The 23266-nt window shown below is 40.0% G+C and overlaps 1 protein-coding gene across 1 annotated transcript in view; it reads left to right on the forward strand.

Annotated features, from left to right (window-relative positions):
• The first annotated feature begins 10006 nt into the window (after positions 1–10006).
• The window catches only part of LOC140847410 (uncharacterized), a 199190-nt gene continuing 185930 nt past the window's right edge, over positions 10007–23266 (forward strand). The window contains exon 1 of the mRNA XM_073227678.1: positions 10007–10092. The gene's annotated coding sequence lies outside the window, so the exon portion shown is untranslated. The remainder of the gene's footprint in view (positions 10093–23266) is intronic.

Here is a 23266-nt window from a genome sequence, read left to right on the forward strand (position 1 = left end):
AGGTCTTTTAACACAGGAGGCATATTTCAACCCTATAATCATCAATACAAAGGATTTCTGCATTTGTTACCATATGTGTATGGTACAGATTGGCACACTAAGAAAACAATCAAGCCCTTTCCCTTTGTTTCACTCTCCAGGTTAGTTCTAAAGAAGTTTCCCATAGAGTGCTGGAAAGACAAAGTGCTACAGAAGAACAAAGCCTAACAGTGAGTCTGTTTGTGGGATATTAGCAGTGAGATTCAGGTCACTGAATTGCAATGACATTCCAGTCACTTTTCTTCTTTTAACCTCATTTTTATAACAAAATAATGCTGCCTGTAAGTTGCTAATAACATGGATTTGGGATACATACAGTTCACCACCATAGCTTTGCCAATAACTGATTGTGTGATCTTGCACAAGTTAACTTCATCCTTTAAGCCTGTTTCCTTATCTCTACACAGGGCACAATAATACTACCTATTCTACATGGTGGTAGGGAAGAATTAAAGAGATACACATGAAACAGTCTTAGCATAGTGACTAGCAGTTAGTGAGTGCTCAGTAAGTTTTAGCCATTATTATTATTAGTCCTCTCATATCGGTGAGGCAAGTGAGGCATGTAGAGCACAAAATTTAAGCAGGGCACTCGGTTTCAGGGTTGTACAAATGCTGATCCTGCACCTGTAGGAGACTGAGTATCCCCTTGAGTGGGCGGACCTCTTGTAGGCAAGCCTCACCTTAGTCCATGGCAGGATTTCAGGTGGGTGTTTTGTTTTTGCCCACTAGAGAATCCAGAGAACTCTGAGATATGCAGTGTACTTGGCAAGGTGATTCCTCCTTTTTATATTTAACCTAAAAAAATATTTGTCTAATTTAGTTGCATTGCACTGACTCTTCAGTAACGTTTTGTGGGTCTTACGTATATTCAATGGCAACCTTCTAATGAAGGTGATCACAAAGTTCCACAAAACCATGGATTAAAAGCCCTTCTTGGCCAAATGGGATAAGTAGATAGAAAAAAAGCAGGTGGAGGAGCTAAACATATAGCTTAACCAGATAATTCACCAAGCCACTACTCTATCTGTGAGAAAATCTTGTACAGAAATGTAACACAGATCAGGCGAAAGTGTCTGTTCTTCCGAATAACTATTTCCTGAATGAATGAATGAACAAGAGAGGTACAGATTTGAGAGTGATTGTCAGAATACAAAAAAGAATACACTTTTTCAATTTTTCCTATCCATACGAAATTTTCAAATATATTTTGGATTAGAGTGTCGTACTGTGTCATAATCTGTTCTTAGTAAATCACAATTACTGGTGTTTCTCCTTGCAGAAATCAATGTTTTTCTATTGCAGCAAAGGTAGTAAGTATATTGAATTAACCGCCACCTGCTGATCATATTCAGAACTACATTCCTCAATATCTCCGGAGGCGGCTCTCAGGATTTGGGGAGGGAGAGGCCTCTACTCTGACCCACTAAACAGGCTTTTTGGATACATGAATGACACAAGGAGGCCTTCCAGCAGGTTCAGATGGTATCTTCTCCTCTGAGCTTTTGACAGGAAGTTCCACCCCTGTCTCAGATGAAGAAAAAGCCTCCAGTGTGAGTGTCTCTGAGGGACTGTGTGTGTGCGTGCGTGCTTGTGTGTGTGTGTGTGTGTGTGTGTGTGTGTGTGTGGTGTTGCATGTATGTGCATATTTTGTATTTTGGGTCATACCTTTTAGATACATTTACTTTATAACATGTGCTTACTCATACACATAGGTGTATTATCAAGAATAAATGGGATCATATTGTACATAGAGTGTATATGCTGCCTTTCATGCTGAATAATGAATACTCTCCAAGTGAGTATTTCTATAACATTAGTTGTGTGAATCAGATAAAAAAATTTTTTTGGTACTTCAAAAATTGCATTTCAGTTACTTTTCTGAATTATTATATATGTGCATTAAGGCCATCAAATCATAAAGAAATGTATAAATAGAAATAAAACTGTGCTGTTTACCTTCCTAAGATAAATATTCTTAATAGAGTGCTAATATACTCTACAAATGTTTTATCCCCATATAATGTACTAGCATATATAAATACTTTTGTGCAAATATATGCACAGAATACACATACAAGCACAATATAAGTATACAGTTATACATATCTATTCTTCAGCCTAATATGTGTCTTTCATTTTTTCACCTATGAAATCTTAGGATTTTTAATTGTATTTCATTATTGTGTTTGGATTATCTTTTCATAGGTTTGTTGGGCACTTATACTGCTTTATATGAAAATTTCTAATTACCCATTACCTATATTTTATTAGTCAAAAAGAATTTATATTGAAGATGATCACATCATTTATTGTTTGAACTGAGCACTTTTGAAAGGGAAAGGTGTACTGCTAAACAGTAGACATAAAATCAGAGCATATCAAGTCATATGGCCACCTAATATATCATGAATATTAATTCAATGTCTGTAATATATTTGAACAACTTTCCTTCCCATTTTATATTTCATTTTATTTTCTTGCAATGCAAGTGTTTTCAAATATTATTGATTTATATTATTAAAAAACAATGGGGAGGTGGAGCCAAGATGGTGGTGTGAGTAGTTCAGTGAAAATCTCCTCCCCAAAACATATATATTTATGAAGGTACAATAAATATAACTATTCCTAAAAGAGACACCAGTGGATACAGTACAACAGCCAGGCTACATCTACATTTGTGAGAACTCAACATCACATGAAGGGGGTAAGACACAAGCCGTGGCCTGGCGGGATGCAAATGCGCCCCCGCCCACACTAGAACCTGGTGGGAAGAAAGGAGTCGGAACGTGGAGGGAGTGAAAGCCCAAGACTGCTAAACAACCAGCTCTAGAAATCTGCACCTGGAGCGCAGACACAAGGTGCAGGGGGTGCTGAATATTAGAGAAACAGAAAAGCAAAACCTGCAGGCAGGTCACCGTAACCGGCGCCCCTGAGACAAAAGAAAAGCTAGTGCTTTCTGCAAGTCTTAAAGAGACAGGGACCCCACAGCTAGATGAAGTCATCCCAGCACACTTAGCCAGCAGCTGGGAATCCCAGGGAACTTAAGGCGCCCTAACCCTCTGGGCAGCAGCACAGCTCTGAAGCCCCTCACGGCAATAAGCAGCCTGCCAGTCATTCCCACAACTGGCACGGACCCCGACACACTGGCCCAGAAGTGGGAGAGCACCAGTGTGTACCGGGGTGGCGGCGGCAGCAGAGGGGACCGGGAGCGGCCTGTGCAAGCCTACTATGGCGGTGACTGAGAGGCCCGGGAGCGGCTCACACGTGCCAGTGGCCATGTCGCCAGAGGGGCTGGGAGTGGCCTGTGGGAGCTGGCGGCAGTGGCAGAGGAATGGCCCAGCAGCAGCCGCACCCAAAGCAGCTGCAGGAATCCCAGCCCGACAACGCACAGCCACCTGGGCCAGACCCAAAAGCTGCTGCTAGCAAACAGATGCCTGGCAGGGGTGCTGCTTTCGCGGGGGAGCGCACCCGGAGTGCCTGCCACTCCCCGCAGGGCTCTGCACAGCTCTGACGGAGACCCCGCCCACAGCAGCTTAGGGGATTAACCCAGTAGCTGCAACAGGAGTGCAGGTAACTGACACAGGCAGCAGAGAAGGGCAAGGCATCCAGCTAGCAGGAAAGGACTTTCTTCTCAAGCTGACAGACTCGTTACCTGCCTACAGCCACCACTATCAACATGAAAAGGCAGAAAAATTTAGTCCACTCCAAAATAGTCCAGACAAACCCTGAGAGAGGACCTTTGGAGATAGACCTAACCAGTCTCCTTGAAAAAGAATTCAAAATAAAAATCATAAACATGCTGATGGAGCTGCAGAGAAATATGGAAGAGCTAAAGGAGCAAGTACACAGGGAGACTACAGAAATAAAACAATCTCTGGAAGGACTTAAAAGCAGAATGGATGGGATGCAAGAGGCCATTAATGGAATAGAAACCAGAGAACAAGAATGCATAGAAGCTGATGCAGAGAGAGATAAAAGGATCTCCAGAAATGAAACAATATTAAGAGAACTGTGTGACCAATCCAAAAGGAACAATATCTGCATTATAGGGGTACCAGAAGAAGAAGAGAGAGAAAAAGGGATAGAAAGTGTCTTTGAAGAAATAATTGCTGAAAACTTCCCCAAACTGGGGGAGGAAATAGTTGTTCAGACCATGGAAGCACACAGAAATCCCAACAGAAGGTACCCAAGGAGGACCACACCAAGACACATAATAATTAAAATGGCAAAGATCAAGGACAAGGACAGAGTATTAAAGGCAGCCAAAGAGAGGAAAAAGGTCACCTGCAAAGGAAAACCCATCAAGCTATCATCAGACTTCTCAACAGAAACCTTACAGGCCAGAAGAGAATGGCATGATATATTTAATGCAATGAAACAGAAGGGCCTTGAACCAAGGATACTGTATCCAGCATGATTATCATTTAAATATGAAGGAGGGATTAAACAATTCCCAGACAAGCAAAAGTTGAGGGAATTTGCCTCCCACAAACCACCTCTACAGGGTATCTTAGAGGGACTGCTCTAGATGGGAGCACTCCTAAAAGGAGCACAGAACAAAACACCCAACATATAAAGAATGGAGGAGGAAGAATAAGAAGGGAGATAAATAAAGAATCATCAATGTTTATAATAGCTCAATAAGGGAGTTAAGTTAGACAGTAAGATAGTAAAGCAGCTAACCTTGAACCTTTGGTAACCACAAACTTAAAGCCTGCAATGGCAATAAGTACATATACTTCAATAATCACCCAAAATGTTAATGGACTGAATGCACCAATCAAAAGACACAGAGTAAAAAAAATGGATAAAAAAGCAAGACCCATCTATATGCTGCTTATAAGACACTCACCTCAAACCGAAAGACATGCACAGATTAAAAGTCAAGGGATGAAAAAAGATATTTTATGCAAACAACACGGAGAAAAAAGCAGGTGTTGCAATACTAGTATTAGACAAACAAGACTTCAAAACAAAGAAAGTAAAAAGAGATAAAGAAGGACATTATATAATGATAAAGGGGGCAGTCCAACAAGAGGATATAACCATTATAAAGATATATGCACCCAATACAGGAGCACCAACATATGTGAAACAAATACTAACAGAATTAAAGGAGGAAATAGAATGCAGTGCATTCATTTTGGGAGACTTTAACACACCACTCACTCCAAAGGACAGATCCACCAGACAGAAAATAAGTAAAGACCCAAAGGCACTGAACAACACACTAGAACAGATGGACCTAATAGACATGTATAGAACTCTACATCCAAAAGTAACAGGATACATATTCTTCTCAAGTACACATGGAACATATTCCAGAATAGACCACATACTAGGCCACAAAAAGAGCCTCAATAAATTCAAAAAGATTGAAATCCTAGCAACCAACTTTTCAGACCACAAAGGTATAAAACTAGAAATAAATTGTACAAAGAAAGCAAAAAGGCTCATAAACACATGGAGGCTTAACAACATGATCCTAAATAATCAATGGATCAATGACCAAATTAAAATGGAGATCCAGAAATATATGGAAACAAATGACAACAACAACACAAAGCCCCAAAATCTGTGGGACACAGCAAAAGCAGTCTTAAGAGGAAAGTATTTGACAATCCAGGCACACTTAAAGAAGGAAGAACAGTCCCAAATGAATACTAATGACACAATTATCAAAATTGGAAAAAGAAGAACAAATGGGGCCTAAGATCAGCAGAAGGAGGGATATAATAAAGATCAGAGAAGAAATAAATAAAATTGAGAGGAATAAAGCAATAGAAAAAATCAATGAAACCAAGATCTGGTTCTTTGAGAAAATAAACAAAATAGATAAGCCTCTAGCCAGACTTAGTAAGAGAAAAAGGTAATCAACACACATCAACAGAATCAGAACAAGAAAGGAAAAATCACTACAGACCCCACAGAAATACAAAGAAGTATTAGAGAATACTATGAAAACCTATATGCTAACAAGCTGGAAAACCTAGGAGAAATGGACAACTTCCTAGAAAAATACAACCTTCCAAGACTGACCAAGGAAGGAACAGAAAATCTAAACAGACCAATTACCAGCAATGAAATTGAAGCAGTAATAAAAAAACTACCCCAGAACAAAACCACCGGGCCAGATGGATGTACCTCAGAAATGTATCAGACATACAGAGAAGACATAATACCCATTCTCCTGAAAAGTTTTCCAAAAAATAGAAGAGGAGGGAATACTCCCAAACTCATTCTATGAAGCCAGCATCACCCTAATACCAAAACTAGGCAAAGACACCACAAAAAAAGAAAATTACAGACCAATATTCCTGATGAACGTAGACGCAAAAATACTCAACAAAATGTTAGCAAACTGAATTCAAAAATGCATCAAAAGGATCATACACCATGACCAAGTGGGATTCATCCCAGGGATGCAAGGATGGTACAACATTCGAAAATCCATCAACATCATCCACCACATCAACAAAAAGGGAAAAAACTACGTAATCATCTCCATAGATGCTGAAAAAGAATTTGACAAAATTCAACATCCATTCATGATAAAAACTCTCAATAAAATGGCTTTAGAGAGCAAGTACCTCAACATAATAAAGGTCATATATGATAAACACACAGCTAATATCATACTGAACAGTAAGAGGCTGAAAGCTTTTCCTCTGAAATTGGGAACAAGGCAGGGATGCCCACTCTCCCCATTGTTATTCAACATAGTACTGGAGGTTCTAGCCACAGCAATTAAACAACACAAAGAAATACAAGGCATCCAGATTGATAAAGAAGAACTTAAACTGTCACTATTTGCAGATGACATGATATTGTACATAAAAAACCCTAAAGACTCCACTCTGAAACTACTAGAACTAATATCAGAATTCAGCAAAGTTGCAGGATACAAAATTAACACACAGAAATCTGTGGCTTTCCTACACATGAACAATGAGCTAATAGAAAGAGAAATCAGGAAAACAATTCCATTCACAATAGCATCAAAAAGAATAAAATACCTAGGAATAAACCTAACCAAGGAAGTGAAAGACCTATACCCTGAAAACTACAAGACACTCTTAAGAGAAATTAAAGAGGACACTAACAAATGGAAACTCATCCCATGCTCCTGGCTAGGAAGAATTAATATCGTCAAAATGGCCATCCTGCCCAAAGCAATATACAGATTCGATGCCATTCTTATCAAATTACCAACAGCATTCTTCAATGAACTGGAACAAATAGTTCAAAAATTCATATGGAGCCACCAAAGACCCCAAATAGCCAAAGAAATCCTGAGAAGGAAGAATAAAGTAGGGGGGATCTCGCTCCCCAACTTCAAGCTCTACTACAAAGCCACAGTAATCAAGGCAATTTGGTACTGGCACAAGAACAGAGCCACAGACCAATGGAACAGAATACAGACTCCAGACATTAACCCAAACATATATGGCCAAATAATATTTGATAAAGGAGCCATGGACATACAATGGGGAAATGACAGTCTCTTCAACAGATGGTGCTGGCAAAACTGGACAGCTACATGTAAGAGAATGAAACTGGATTACTGTCTAACCCCATACACAAAAGTAAACTCCAAATGGATCAAAGACCTGAATGTAAGTCATGAAACCATAAAACTCTTAGAAAAAAAACATAGGCAAAAATCTCTTCGACATAAACATGAGTGACTTCTTCATGAACATCTCTCCCTGGGCAAGGGAAACAAAAGCAAAAATGAACAAGTGGGACTATATCAAGCTTAAAAGCTTCTGTACAGCAAAGGACACCATCAATAGAACAAAAAGGTATCCTACAGTATGGGAGAATATACTCATAAATAACAGATCCGATTAAGGGTTGACATCCAAAATATATAAAGAGCTCACACACCTCAACAAACATAAAGCAAATAATCCAATTAAAAAATGGACAGAGGAGCTGAATAGACGGTTCTCTAAAGAAATTCAGATGGCCAACAGACACATGAAAAGATGCTCCACATCACTAGTCATCAGAGAAATGCAAATTAAAACCACAATGAGATATCACCTCACACCAGTAAGGATCACCACCATCCAAAAGACAAACAACAACAAATGTTGGCAATGTTGTGTAGAAAGGGGAACTCTCCTACCCTGTTGGTGGGAATGTAAATTAGTTCAACCATTGTAGAAAGCAATATAGAGGTTCCTCAAAATGCTTAAAATAGAAATACCATTTGATCCAGGAATTCCACTTCTAGGAATTTACCCTAAGAATGCAGCAGCCCAGTTTGAAAAAGACAGATGCACCCCTATGTTTATTGCAGCACTATTTACAATAGCCAAGAAATGGAAGCAACCTAAATGTCCATCAGTAGGTGAATGGGTAAAGAAGATGTGGTACATATACACAATGGAATATTACTCAGCCATAAGAAGAAAACAAATCCTACCATTTGCAACAACATGGATGGAGCTAGAGGGTATTATGCTCAGTGAAATAAGCCAGGCTATTTTAAGCATTTTGAGGAACCTCCATACTGCTTTCCACAATGATTTCACTCATATGTGGAGTATAAGAACAAAGAAAAACTGAAGGAACAAAACAGCAGCAGAATCACAGAACCCACAAATGGACTAAAAGTTACCAAAGGGAAAGGGACTGGGGAGGATGGGTGGGAAGAGAGGGATAAGGGTGAGGAAAAAGAAAGTGGGCATTACAATTAGCATGTATAATGTGTGTGTGGGGTGCATGGGGCGGGCTCTACAACACAGAGAAGACAAGTTGTGATTCTACAGCATCTTACTATGCTGATGGACAGTGACTGTGAAGGGGTATGTGGGGGGGACTTGGTGAAGTGGAGAGCCTAGTAAACATAATGTTCTTCATGTAATTGTAGATTAGTGATACCAAAATAAAAATAATAAAAATAAATAAAAAATGAAAAATAAAAATATAAGAATAAAACACTGGGGTTAATTGTAAATGTCTGAAGAATACACTGGGGTACTGGGGTGGAGTAATTGCCAGTCTACTGTGACATTAGACACAGAGCATTCAAAACCCATAAGGCCACAGGACACAGTGGGAAGCTTGGGTTGTAGTACACTTCTAGGCTTAGAGACCCTGGACTTTAATTTAGAGTATTGCTGATCAGAACCTACTTGCCTGCACTCTAGATTGGGAAGGGGATAGTAATCTTTATCTTGAATTTTATTCTCAGGATTAAAGGAGATGAGATGTGAAATTATTATGATCTAGAATGAGTTTGATGAATGTTCATTTCCATGTCACCTTCTCAGTGTTAAAAAGCCGAGCTTCTGCCTGAGCCCCACTCATCACTTCAGCCATCAGCCAAGGGATGTGGTCTCTTGGCACAAGAGGCAGATTTCATCTCTGTCATCTTCACCCAGAGGGGTTGTTAACTGAGTACTCCCAGGGCCATGTGGCAGGGAAGTGTGGTCCGACCATTTCTCCAGCCCTGGAAGCTCATCTTCTAAAAGGGAGGTTGCTATGTGTATAATGAAGGGAGGGCAAAAGCTGGAACCCCATTCCTGCCTTTCATTAGATGTGTGATCCTGAACAATTTATTTACTCTCTGTGAACTCAAATTCATCTGCTGTAAAAAGGGGAAAAAATCAACATTTTTCCCACAGAGTTGTGTGGGGAAAATGAGAAAACATAAAAAAATGTTTGGCACATAGCATGTGACTTTGACAAATGTTCCTGCCCACAATGTCTCCTCTCTACCATAAAAGAGACTGACATAAAATAAAGAGCAGAACTGTCAGAGAAAGCATTTGGAAATGTAGCAGCAGGAGCAAAATGTTTAAATATTTACTTAATGTATGAAGTTGAGTGCCATTTCTGTGCTGTGGGATGAGTTATCTGAGGAAGTTGGGGAAAGGGAAGACAGTCATTGCACTATTTCCTTTTATTCCATGTGATTTCCTGTCCCTGTTACTTCACTTTCTATTTGAACATCCAAAGAAACAGTTTTCCATTAAGCTCTGGAAAGAGGCAACAGTACAAGGAAACCAAACATAATAATGGACCTGAGGACCTGGGGTGAGTCATTTCCCCTGTGCTGGCTTCACCTCTAATATGGAGTCATACGCAATGTAACTAGTTTGGGGTTTGGGCCTTGGGTGCTACTATTTTCTGGTTGCCAACCTTTCGCAAATTACTTAGCTTCTTTGAGCCCCATTTAAAAATCTTTCAAATGGCTATTGTAGTGGCAATGACCTCATTAGGTTGTACTGAAAATTAAATGACAAAATGCATGTAAAGCTTTTAGTAAAATGTCTGGCACTGAGTGTTCAATAAATGTTATCTTCATGTTCCTTTATTAACCTTCTTAAACCAATCAGAAGGATAAAAGGCTTGTGGCTGGGGAGGGGGGAATGTAGAGTATCACCTTAGATGACAAGGTTCTATGAAGATGCAGTATTAAAACTGTTCAATTCTGCTGCAAGAACTGACATATATATTAATGGGACAGAGTACTGGTGCGGGCCATGCTGCTCATGCTGTTTGACAAGGTCCAGGCAGGAGGAGGAATCCTGAAAACAGGAAACTTCATAGCTGGCCCCTGCTAAGTCCCACACTTATTTTTGTAGTTATGATGTTGGTGATTGGGCTCATATATGGGAAATCTTATGTATTTTAGATTTATTAATCTTTAGTAAATAGCAAACCCAAAATATTGATCAAAGCAGCAATTCCGGAAATGAAAGCAGTATTATGGGACCAACTGTTCCAGGCATAGTGCACAAAGAAGTGAGGCGGAACAACCCAGGCCTCTCTTAAAACTAGATGCAGTTTGTCCTCCCCTTTGTAACAATTCAAACATGACTAACCAGGATTTCTTTAGAATATTGGCAGAGAAGGAGTTATGGGAACCTAGGCCATGGAAAAATCCATTCTCCCAGGAAAGTTACATGAAACAGCAAAGTAATAAAGATTAATAGTCCCCACTGCCCAGGGTCCCCCTTATGTTGCTTATAATATTAGAAGACACCTTTGGTATCCCCCTCATAGAATTTATGAGCAAAATAGAAAGACTTACATTTATAATTAACCCATATATAGTTTATAATGAATTTATGACAAAATATTATTATATTAATGGTAAGGTAGTAAGAGCAGATTTAGTGTTATTATATGAAAGATAAAAGAGGACTGCAAGGCCCTAGTGCCTGTAGATGTAGGAGAAAAGGTGTAAACATCTGATATTGTGGAATAAATATTATGAAAGAATAAGGTGTTTTTATTGTATTTGTATGAATGTTGAGGAATGTTAAAACTTATAAGTGATAGGAGTACCATCCTTAGACTTTAAATGTAAGTCTCAACCCACATGTGTAAGATAGAATTTAATTAATAGTATAGCATTACATTTACTAACCAAAAGACATATAGCTTGCATTTATATAACCTGCTCAAACTTTATATAGCCGTAGACACATATTTTAGACACATATCTTAAACACAATATAATCTTACACACTTAAAGTAAAAATCATAGCCCACACACTGTCTTATGACATTTCCTGTTTAGCACCTAGCATGTAACCTACATCTCTGGCCAAAAAGGTTAAGGGAAAGTTAAACATTAAATGTTACAAGAAAGCTGTTCAAAAAAATGATAACATCTGTAATGAGCCAGAATTATACAAAAACTGAAAGGAAAAAACATTGTACCATCCATGATCAAAGAAAACGTGTAACATTATGTAAACCTCAAAAAGATATAAAAATAAAAACCCTGCCGCTTGATGTCAGGAGATGTTACAACCTTGATCGGGTGTTTCGTCTCCTCATTTATCTCCTCACTCGCCGACGCTGTCCTTTCCTTCGTGACCCACACCTCGGCTGGAGCTGGACTCCAGCAGAGTACAAAAATAAGAAATAGAGTGCATAGAAATATTGAGTATTTAATAAATGTGCCATTTCTAATTGCTTGAGGATTCACAGGCAATAACAATTGGTGCTGGATCATTGGCAAACTGTTCACTGCAAAGGAAAGGGAGATATTAGCCTCATGCCATATGATACAATGTTAAGGTCAAAAAATTAGTACACAATACCATATATCCACCCAGTGTGGTTCCAGTTATATAAAGTGTATATGCAGCTGTCTATGTATACATGCATGTATGTGGATGTTGCTGACTGCAAAGGGATGCAACAAATCATGAACACTGTTTACCATTGACAGTGAGATTTGAGGTTATTTGTAATTTCTACTTGTCTATTCTTTTGATAATATCCTAAATGAACACAAAGTACTTTTATGCTCAGAAACAAAACTCATAAAAGCTTTGACAGTTAAGGAACACGAGACAGTGTAATGGGTTAGAAAGAGAAAAGGCTTTGAGTTCATACAAACTGTGTGTTCCCATCTGGGCTCGGCCAGCTAGTGACTCAAAGGGAAGACACTGAACCCCTCTGAGCTTTAGATTCCCCATTTTGAAAAGGAGGAAATTAATCCTTTCTTAATAGGGTTATTGAAGTGATTTGATGAAATTATCAAAATATAGATTAATATGCTGCACTTTATTCTCAAGTACACCTGGAATCCCACTCTAACTCTGCTACTTACTCCTACAAGTTTCTTCAACCCTCTGAACCTGTTTCCTCATCTTTAAATATAGTGATAAATAATATTCATTTTGAAATATTATATGTGTTAGCTGTCAGTATATTAGCAGTGTCATAGTAGGTACTCCCCCTAGATAAATATTTCCATGAATATTATACATACCAGGAATAGAAAATAAAGAGGTGGTTATTTCTGACTGGTGACAGAAGAATTAATGGTAATTCCCTTCTTCTTCAAGTAATCTTACTTTCTTCTATTTAATAAGTATTCTATATCCTTTGAAGCCTTGATCCAGACATTCTGCCCTGAGAAATTTATCTTAATAAAACTTGGGTCAAGAATTTCCTGTTTGAAACAATGCTACAATCATGGTGATTGTGCATACATTTTTGGAACTTATGTGAGATTTTCCATAGGATAAATTCCTGAGAGAGGCATTTTTCAACCAAAGCATGTGGCATTGCCAAATGTAGATTTAAAATGTTCAGTTCCAATTTCCACTCCCATTAACTATGAGTGAGAGTTCCTTTTTCCTCACAGTCACCTAATCAGGTGAAAAGGGCTTATGCACACTGATCCAGCAATTCCTTTTGCAGGACAATCTTTACAGAGCTATATATTGCAGGGATTTACCCTGTGATTGAGGCAGGAGGACCAAGGTGAGACAGGGACTGTAGGATTAGGCAGAGTAGAGTGAGGGCCTCCGGGGGAAAAAAGCAGAGCAAGATAATTACAGTCAGAACAATGTAGCAATGTGCAAACAAGTCCCTGTTGAAACTCTGTGATAAGCATTACCCAAAGTCAGAGTCACACTAATTCTCTAGGGTAAAGATACCAGACTGGGAATATAGACATCTTCAGTGAGATCAGTTATAACTCAAAAGGTGAGCAGCAACTTAGCCTGGAATATTTGTGTTCTGCAGATAAAGAAAAGTGTCTTAGCATAACCCGTGACTTCACTGTAAAATTTACCTTAGCCTGCTAAAAGGCCCAGCTTATTTTAACCGTACCTATGTGCTATATTTCCTTCTCTGATCCTAACCAAGTAATCTGCAACCTAGGAAAATGACTAATTTAATTAGCAAGCCCAACTATAAACAGCCCAAGAAGGTTAAGAAGTAAGATTCTTAATTTACTTCAGCAAACAGGCAACAAACCAGCCCAACTTGGGGGCAGGGTAGACAGTCTTAATTGACATGCTCCTAAGGGAAACTGCTATCTTAGGAATCAGAGCTGAAAATCTCCTGTTACTCATCAAGAATGAGCATTCTGGGACAATTCAACAAGTCTGCGCACCTAACCCTTTACCCTCATTCCTGAAAATCCTCAACCGCGCTTAAAACCCCTAGACAATGAGCCAACCACGGCCTCTCTTGTCCCCTCCTGGCATGAGCCAGGAGCTCTGTCCTCTCACTTTATCTCTAAATAAAAGCCTGTACCTTACTCTTCTACCTTAAGAATTTGTGAAGCTCATTCTTTGGCTTCATGAACAAGAACCCTGGCATCAAAGGGATGAGAGAGTTGAGGATCACTGGAGTGAAATAGTTGAAGTGATGGGCCATGCACTCTAAGCTGGATGGGGAAGGAGAGACGGATTTAAGGGGGCTGATGCACTGGGAGAAAATTACATGGGTCAGATGATGGGTTCCATGGTCCATGCCCTGCTTCCAGGGAACCCAGGAAACTATGGGCATCTGCTCTATGTGTGGCCTTGGGATTGCTGCCATATAGTTTTACCTCCCTTAATGCTCACAACAGTTCTGTGAAGGGGATACTTTCAGCTCTGTTCTCTAGTTGAGGAAACCGAGGCTCCAGCAGTTGAAGTGATGTATTTCATTGAATCTAAGATGCTATTGTAGGCACTATTAACACAATGCCTGCTGTTACGATGGCAAGATGCTGATGACTGAGGTGTTAAATGTGAAACAAATGTGTGTTTTTGAATGGGTGAAATGCAACAGCTTGTGCATCCATTCTGTGGAAAAGCTGAGACTGGAGCCTGTCTTTTTATGATATCAAACTCCACGTCTTGATGATGCCGGGGTTCTTGTTCACGAAGCCAAAGAATGAGCTTCACAAATTCTTCAGGTAGAAGAGCAAGGTATAGGCTTTTATTTAGAGATAGAGAGGACAGAGCTCCCGGCTCATGCCAGGAGAGGACAAGAGAGTCCGTGGTTGGCTCATTGTCTAGGGGTTTTATGCACGGTTGAGGATTTTCAGGAATGAGGGTAAAGGGTTAGGGGTGCAGACTTGTAAGACAGCCTGCCCTGCCCCTAAGGTGGGCTCTGTTGTTGTCTGTTTGCTTAGGTTGTTTATAGTTGAGATTGCTTATCAAAGTAGTCTTTTGCCTAGGTTGCAGATTACTTGATTACGATTAGAGAAGGGAAAATAGCACATAGTTACAATTAAACTAAACTGGGCCTTTTAGCAGGATAAGGTAAATTTTACATTGTCATGATGTAATTGATACAATAAAGTGATGGTTTATGCTGAGATACTTTTCCTTATCTGCAGAACACTCAAACATTCCAGGTCGAGTTGCTCCTGGCCTTTTGAGCTTTAAGCGATTTCACTGAAGAAGGCCTATATTCCTAGTCATGTATACAAATATTTACCCTAGAGAATTAGTGTGACTCTGATTTTGCATAATGCTTAACACAGAGTTTTGATACAACTTCTTTGCATATTGTTACATTGTTCTGACTGTAATTATATTGCTCTGCTTTTCTCCGGAGGCCCTCACCCTACTCTGCCTACACCCAGGGCCCCTGTCTCAATTCCAGGCTAAGTTGCTGCTGGCCTTTTGAGTTTTAACTGATCTAACTGAAGATGTCTATATTCCCAGTCTGGTATCTTTACCCTAGAGAATGTGTGACTCTGACTTTGCGTAATGCTTATCACAGAGTTTCAGTAGGGACTTCTTTGCACATTGCTACATTGTTCTGACTGTAATTATCTTGCTCTGCTTTTTCTCTGGAGGCCCTCACCTTACCCTGCCTAATCTCATGGTCCCTGTCTCATTGACATAACACAAAACCTCAAAGCACAAAACCTCAGTGGCAAATCAGGTAACACTTTCTTCTCTTATTTTCTTATTGTGTGGTACAGTAGAAATATTTATATTGCTTTCTGATTGTGAGACAGGGACCGTGGATATAGTCAGAGTAGGGTGAGGGCCTCTGGAGGGGGCAGGGCAGGATATTTGCAGTCAGAGCAATGTAACTACATGCAAGGAAACCCCCTACTAAAACTCTATGTTAAACATTAAGCTCTAGAGTCATTCTTCAGTGAGATTAGTTAATGTTCCCTGGATAAAGAAGAGTAGCACATGTTTTATTATACTAATCATTTATAACCATGTGTAAGATTCACTTTAGCATACTAAAAGGCCCAGGCCTATGTGCTGTCTTTCCTCCTTCATATCTGACAAGGTGATTTTGCAAACTGAGCAACTAACTTAGCATGCAGACCCAACTGTAGATGACATAGTAAAAGGCAGGAAAAATTCCATCTTAAAAGATTGCATTTTAACACCCAGGAAGTTTAAGAGGCAGGATTCTTCAGCAAATAGACAATACCTCAGCACACCTTTTGATGTGCTCCTGGACCAAGGCGCTGGTGTCCCAGAGAGAAATCAAGGCAGGAAATTCCTTCTGTTGTTAATTTTTAATATTCAGGGACCACTTAACAAGTCCACACCCCTAAACTCTTTTTCACTTTCCCAAATATCCTCAACTGCCTATAAAACCCCTAGACAATGCACCACCACGGACTCTCTTGTCCCCTCCTGGTGTGAACAGGGAGCTCTGTCCTCTCACTTTATCTCTAAATAAAAGCCTGTACCTTGCTCTCCTACCTTGAGTGTTTGTGAAGCTCATTCTTTGGCTTCGTAAACAAGAACCCCGGCATCATCTTTGGGGGCTTGTCCGGGATAGCTTCGGAGGTGAGTATTGGCATCCAAGCCTGCCTTTTCTCTCACTGTCCCTATAGAAGGAAGCCATCTGTGGCACACAAAAATCAGGCGCTTGTCAGCCACTTAAATGGCACTAGCCTGGCTGCCGATCTCAGTCTCGAGTGACAGGCTCCCCTGCATCTTGTCTCCCTCAGTGGATCCCCCATCTCCCTTGGGAGCCGGGAAAGTCTCCTGAGTGGAGGCCAGGATTCCCTTTCAGCGGCATCTCATTGGATGCGAGGGACTGAGGAAAGCCGCGGGCAGCTGCGAGAGTCTAGGCTGAGGCTATATTTCAGCGGCTTCTCAAAGGCCCGTGTGTCTGGAATCAGACCCGACAGCCCAACTGGGTATCCGTGAGGAGTGTCTCTCTCTGTCTCGGACTTCCAGCCTGTTTTTTCAGGCCGCCCTGGCCTCTTAGTGAGGCAGGGGCGTGGCATCCCTAACTCTCTTCTAACTTCATCAATTTCACTGAACCCGATGCTCACCACCACAAGGTAGGAGATCCACACTTCGCTCTTATTCCTAACTAAATGCTGCACTTTTTTAGCTCATAAAAATGTGCCTGGGCATCCATTAGCCACTCGAAAGAAGATTAGCATCGGTTACCAGTCTTAAGTCTCGGGTGAAAGGTTTCCCGGTGTCTGCCGCTCCTTGATCCCCTGCCTCTGGATGGATGGGAATGTCGGGGAGTGGCTGAGCCAATTTCCTACTTTCCTATCCTAATCTGCAGACTCTGAGGGCCGACTGGACTAGTAGACAGTCATCCTGGTATCTCGGCTCCAGCCGATTGATCCCATGGCGCTGAGACATGGCCCTGGACTGCAGTTTGTAGGCAATAAATGGGTTTTAAACTTTATTTCCCCCTTTGACTGATTTCAGTTTTTAGGGGTATTTTGCCCCGGGATTTCTTCTCCCTGGACTCACACCCATATTATTAAATCCTCACCCCTGGTAGTGCAGTTACTATCTGTCAACATAGGAAGACGTTACAGAATCATTGTCTATGTTCTCCATGCTGTACTACCATCCCCGTGACCAACTTATATTATGATTGTGAATTTTTGGGCCCCTTTATCCCCCTCACCCTTCCCACCCACCCACCATGGTAACCACCAGTACTTCTGTGTGTCTATGAGTCTACTGCTATTTTGTTCACTATTTTTTGTTTTGTTTTGTTATTCCACAAATAAGTGAAATCATGTAGTATTTGTCTTTTCTCTGCCTGGCAATAAGGCCATTTTTTAATGCTTGTATTGTGTGGATTACAAAATAACATTGTTCATATACATGCCTTTAACAATTAAAAAAATAAGTGAGTGTATAAAGTGAAATCTGAAAGTGTCCATTCTTTGCCAAGAGCCCATTGTGTGATGCTATGTATCTGCTTCTTTAGGTCTGTAGGTAAAAGCATTTGGCTGATTTTGTTGTTACAAGGACTCTGCAAAACTATTTATTGCTTAAAAGAGAAAATTAGGGCATCATGTTGCCTGACCCATATGAAGGTATTTCTACCATTCATAGTAGCTAGCTATTCAGAGAAAAAAGCTTCACACTGTTTCATGTTTCATCCCTCTTCAGTGTAAGAGGCTTCTAAAAGTCCATTCCTGACCAGACCTACAGGATGAAGAACAGCGGCCACCCCAAATTGAAACCAGTCAAAAATATTTGAATCTCCTAGGACCTTCCATATACTGTGTGCTGTCTTTTTCTTATTGATTCATACAATTTATTACATATTCTTCATGAATTTTAGATACCAATCTGTAGTTTATTATATTTATTAGTTTGAAGTTTGCTTTTTCATGTATTTAAAATGCATCTTGTGATACACAAACTTTTTATACTTTATTGCACTTTGTCAGTCATTTGCTTTGTGGTTTGTACTTTTGTGTCTTGTTTTAGAAAGCTTTCCTCCCCAATGTTAAAAAGTTAATTACTATATTTACTTCTAAATGTATCAAGTCTGTTTTTCACATTAAACCTTTAATCCACCTGGGACTGAGTTTGGATGGTAGCTACAGAAGCATTTTTTTTTACATATAAATAGCTGTCCCAATACCACATATTGAATAACACATCTGTGGGTAAAATTGTAGCATTTCCAGAATATCTCGCCTGGATTTTGTATATCTGCATATCAATAGGCGTTAAGAGGTGGAAAGAAGTATGGCTTTAGTGCATTTGCATCTTTCCTCAGGGGTGGAGTAGTTCATCTCCATATCAATGGGTTATTACCTGGGCAACTGGGGGCTTATTTGTACCTGAGAGGTGAGGGGGAGGGCCAGTGTGGTTGTTGCTAGAGCAGAGAAGAAAGACGGACTGGGACTGCAGTTTGTGAGAAATAAACGGGTTTTAAACTTTATTTCTCCCTTTGACTGATTTTAGTTTTTAGGGGTATTTTGACCCTGGATTTCCTCTCCCCGGATTGACAACATCTCTTCCCACTGACCTGATCTCTGTCATGGGTTGAGGTTCCATACATATATGGTTCTGTTTCTAGGCCCTCTCTTAGGTTCCAATGGTTTATTTATTTATAGGGTTGCCAGATTTAGCACATAAAACACATATCCATTGTTTATCTGAAATTCCAACTTAACTGGATTTCCTGTGTTTTATCTGGCAAAGCTGTGTGTTTGTCCCTGTGCCTCTATCACACTGTCTTAATTACTATAGATTTCTAACAGGTCATGGCATCAGGCAGGGCAAGCCTTTTCACCTTGTTTTTGGCTTCAGAATTGTCCTGGCTATTATTGGCACGTTTACTCTTCCTAATGCACCTGTAAATTTTTTGGGACTTATTTTATGAAGTAGTATAATACCAATTTTTATAAATGCAATGATTACAAAATGCTTGAGAAGAATTTTATTTCTCTACTTTGTGCAGAATCCTATGTCCATTAGATCAAGCTTGTTAATTTTATTTTTCAAGTCTTCTATATCTTTACTTATTTTTTGCCTGCTTGATCTATCAGTTACTGAGAGAGGAATGTTAGAAATTCTCAGTATAGTGGTAGATTTGTCAATTTCTCTTTGTAATTTGTCAATTTTTGCTTTGCACGTTTTTAAGTTATGTTATTAGGAGACAGGAAAGCATATAACTGATACCTTCGTAGAGAATAATGCCTTTCATCATTCTGTACTTACCCTTATTCTCCTTAATAATGCTTTTTGCCTTAAAGACTATTTTTTCTGACAATAATATAGCTACTTAAGGTTTCTTTCAGTATTTGGGACATACCTTTTTTGGTCCTTTTATTTTCAACATTTTAATGCTATTATATTTGAAGTTGTAAGTCTTCTTAACTCCATATATCTGCACTTATTTTTTCCTTTCTATGCCACTGAATTTAGGTATGTCTCATAAATTGCATATAACTGGATGTAAAAAAATCAGACTGTCTTTAAACAACTGGCTGGTTTAGTTTATATTTAGTATGACTTCTTATATTTGGATTTATTTGTACTATTTTATTTTGTCCTATTTTTCTGCCTTTTCTAGGTTTCTCCTTTTTTTCTATTTTTCTGGATTCTTTCGGATTCTTTCAGGCTTCTCAACCCTTTTAAATACTTAGTTTAATTATACTGCTCTGGAAATTATACATTGATTTACTCTTACTTTAGTCATTATCATTAATGTTTTTAAAATGATTTGCTCACTTTATTTTAAAGCCAGAAAATTTGCACAGATGGGAAGTGAAAGGGCATCTCGCTGCGACCCTCCTTACCCAGAATGACTCAGGAGACATGGGCCCATGCAAGAGACTTTATTATCTGAAAGAGAGAGTGGCTGCCCCAGAGGAAGAGGGGGAGAGAGAGAAAGAGAGAGAGGAAGGGAACAGTAGAGAGCAGCAGGACAGAGAGCAGAGAGAGGGAGAGGGGGGGAAGAGAGAGAGCAGGGGGTCCAAGAGACAGAGACAAAGAGAGAGAGAGGGCAGCGAGACAGACAGAGAGACAGATACAAAGAGAAAGGGCAGTAGCATGGTGCAGAGCGTTGTGCCTTTTATTGTGGCGGATCCGCTGGGCCTGTTGCCTTGGGGGAGGGTAGGAATGTTTAGAGATAAGGCGGGGTAAGCCCAGGCAAGCCCCAGTCAAGCCCAGGCATAATTCTCACCGGTTTATGTGCTTGGGACCATGGGGTAAATGGAGGATAAATTACTATATTCTTACATTTCTCCCTTTTCTGTTTCATAAGTGGTAGAGGATTTGGGAAGGGGTGAAGGTTAATCTTCTGTAACTGCTTCCTGCTTATTAGGGGCAGTGAAGTTCATTTTTGTATTGATGGGGGGCGGTCCTCAGATGAGCCCTTGGTCTGCAGTGGCGATGGCATTTTCCGGTTCAATAAAGATCATCGTCTTTGGAGAGGGGTTGGTAATCCTGTAATATAAGCTGGTTAAAGGTTTGGTTAGAAATTTTTTGCATTTGGGCTGATTGTTATGTTTACATAGGGTGGCTGAATTAATAGCATTTTTGGGGACATATGTGTAGGCAGCAAAGCAACCTGTAGGGCAAAGGGAATCCTTGATGGTGCAATCTTTTGGACAGTCTGAAAGAGAAGAAATGGCTGGCATTGGGAAGATAGGTCTGGTGAGAGAGTAAATATTGAGACTAGGGTTAATAATCCTGCAGCATGATGCATGGCAGTTGTAAGGGAGGTCTTAGGACTCCATGCTGGCAGAAACTTCTTCAGTGATGAGTGGAAGTGGAAATGAGCAGAGCGAAATGCGAAGAGTAAGAGGTCCCGTCAGGGTGGAGGAGTAGGAACCTATGGGAGATTTGGTAGGAGGGGAATAAGGGGAGACAAATGGCTTACGGTGGGACTTGTGTATCTAGTGGGGAAGACCCTGGAGTTTAGCTGCAGTTGGCGTGGAAAGGATTACTGTGTATGATCCTTGCCATTTGGGAGTTAGGGATGGTGTCTTTGTTTGGAATGGGCATGGTTTGGAGAAGTTTTTTCCTGTCTATGGTAATGGCTTTGCAGCGCCGGGTGAACTGAACTCCCAGGTATGTGACCTGAGCTGCAGACAGCTGAACTTTGGAGGGTGAAACTCGATAGCTGTGTTCTGAGAGAAAGTTTAGAAGGAGAATAGTATCCTGTTGAGACGTTTGTAGGGAGGGACTACACGGGAGGAGATCATCTACATATTGAAGGAGGGTGGAGCTCAAGAGAGTAAGGGATTTGAGGTCTTGTGCTATGGCCTGTCCAAAAAGGTGGGAACTATCTCTAAAGCCTTGGGGAAGGACTTGTTAAGTGTTCTCTGAATATTAAAAATTAACTTAACATAAGGAATTTCCTGCCTTGATTTTTCTCTGGGATACCGGCATCTCGGTCTGAGAGCATATCAAAAGGCTGCCTGCTCAGCTCTCAAGGTGGGCTGAGGTATTGTCTATTTGCTAAAGAATCCTGCCTTTTACTCTGCCATCTACAGCTGGGTCTGCATGCTTAATTAGTTGCTCAGTTTGCAAAATTACCTCTTCAGATCTGAAGGAGCAAAGACAGCACATAGGCCTGGGCCTTTTAGTATGCTAAAGTGAATCTTATACACAATTACAAATGATTAGCATAATAAAACATGTGCTACTGTTCTTTATCTGGGGAACATTAACTGATCTCACTGAAGAATGATTCTAGAGCTTAATGTTCAACATAGTTTTAGTAGGGGGGGATTTCCCAGTATGTAGTTTTACATGCTCTGACTGCAAATATCCTGCCTTGCTTTCTCCAGAGGCTCTCACCTTATTCTGTCTGAGCCTATGATCCCTGTCTCATTCTCCCCTCTACAGATAGAGACTCTAGCTGCTGCTAGGGAAAGGGGGCAATGACTGCTGTGGCTGCTTCATGCTGAGAGGGGGCGCAGTAAAGGTTGCAGCTAGGTCTCCATCACTAGTCAGTTGAGAGGGCCTCGGAAGGTTGGCGCTTCTATTCTGGGTTTCATTTCTATTACTATTTGCAGTTTTGTGGCTTCTAGGCAAGATAGAACAAATTGTGTTATTAGGTTAAGTAGCAACATCTGGAGTTGGATTTTCCATTCTGGAAGGACAAACTTGACGAGATTAAGAATGCATGGCTGAATATGAGAACTAGAAATATGAAGAGTCTAATTGAGAATCATAGCCAGGTATCATGGGGAAACTAGAAATCTGGATCGAGTTTACATCTCAACGACTAGTATTAGGATTTAGTATAGATAAGACTGCATTATTGAAACAATACTTTTCTCTAAAATCACCTTCATTTTTATTAGAAGTAACCAGGTTAAGAAAATAAGTAACACTTTGCTTGATTATTTGCATAAGTGCAGCAAGAAGAGCAATTGATTACATAGGCTCTTTTAAATATACTTTGCTGGAACGTTTTTTTTTTTTTGAGAGGGCATCTCTCATATTTACTGATCAAATGGTTGTTAACAACAATAAAATTCTGTATAGGGGACTCAATGCACAATCATTAATCAACCCCAAGCCTAATTCTCAACAGTCTCCAATCTTCTGAAGCATAATGAACAAGTTCTTATATAGTGAACAAGTTCTTACATAGTGAATAAGTTCTTACATGGTGAACAGTGAAAGGGCAGTCATATCACAGAAACTTTCAGTTTTGATCACGCATCATGAACTATAAACAATCAAGTCAGATATGATTATTCATTTGATTTTTATACTTGATTTATATGAATCCCACATTTCTC

The sequence above is a fragment of the Manis javanica genome, chromosome X (assembly GCF_040802235.1).
Source record: "Manis javanica isolate MJ-LG chromosome X, MJ_LKY, whole genome shotgun sequence".
NCBI lineage: Eukaryota > Metazoa > Chordata > Mammalia > Pholidota > Manidae > Manis > Manis javanica.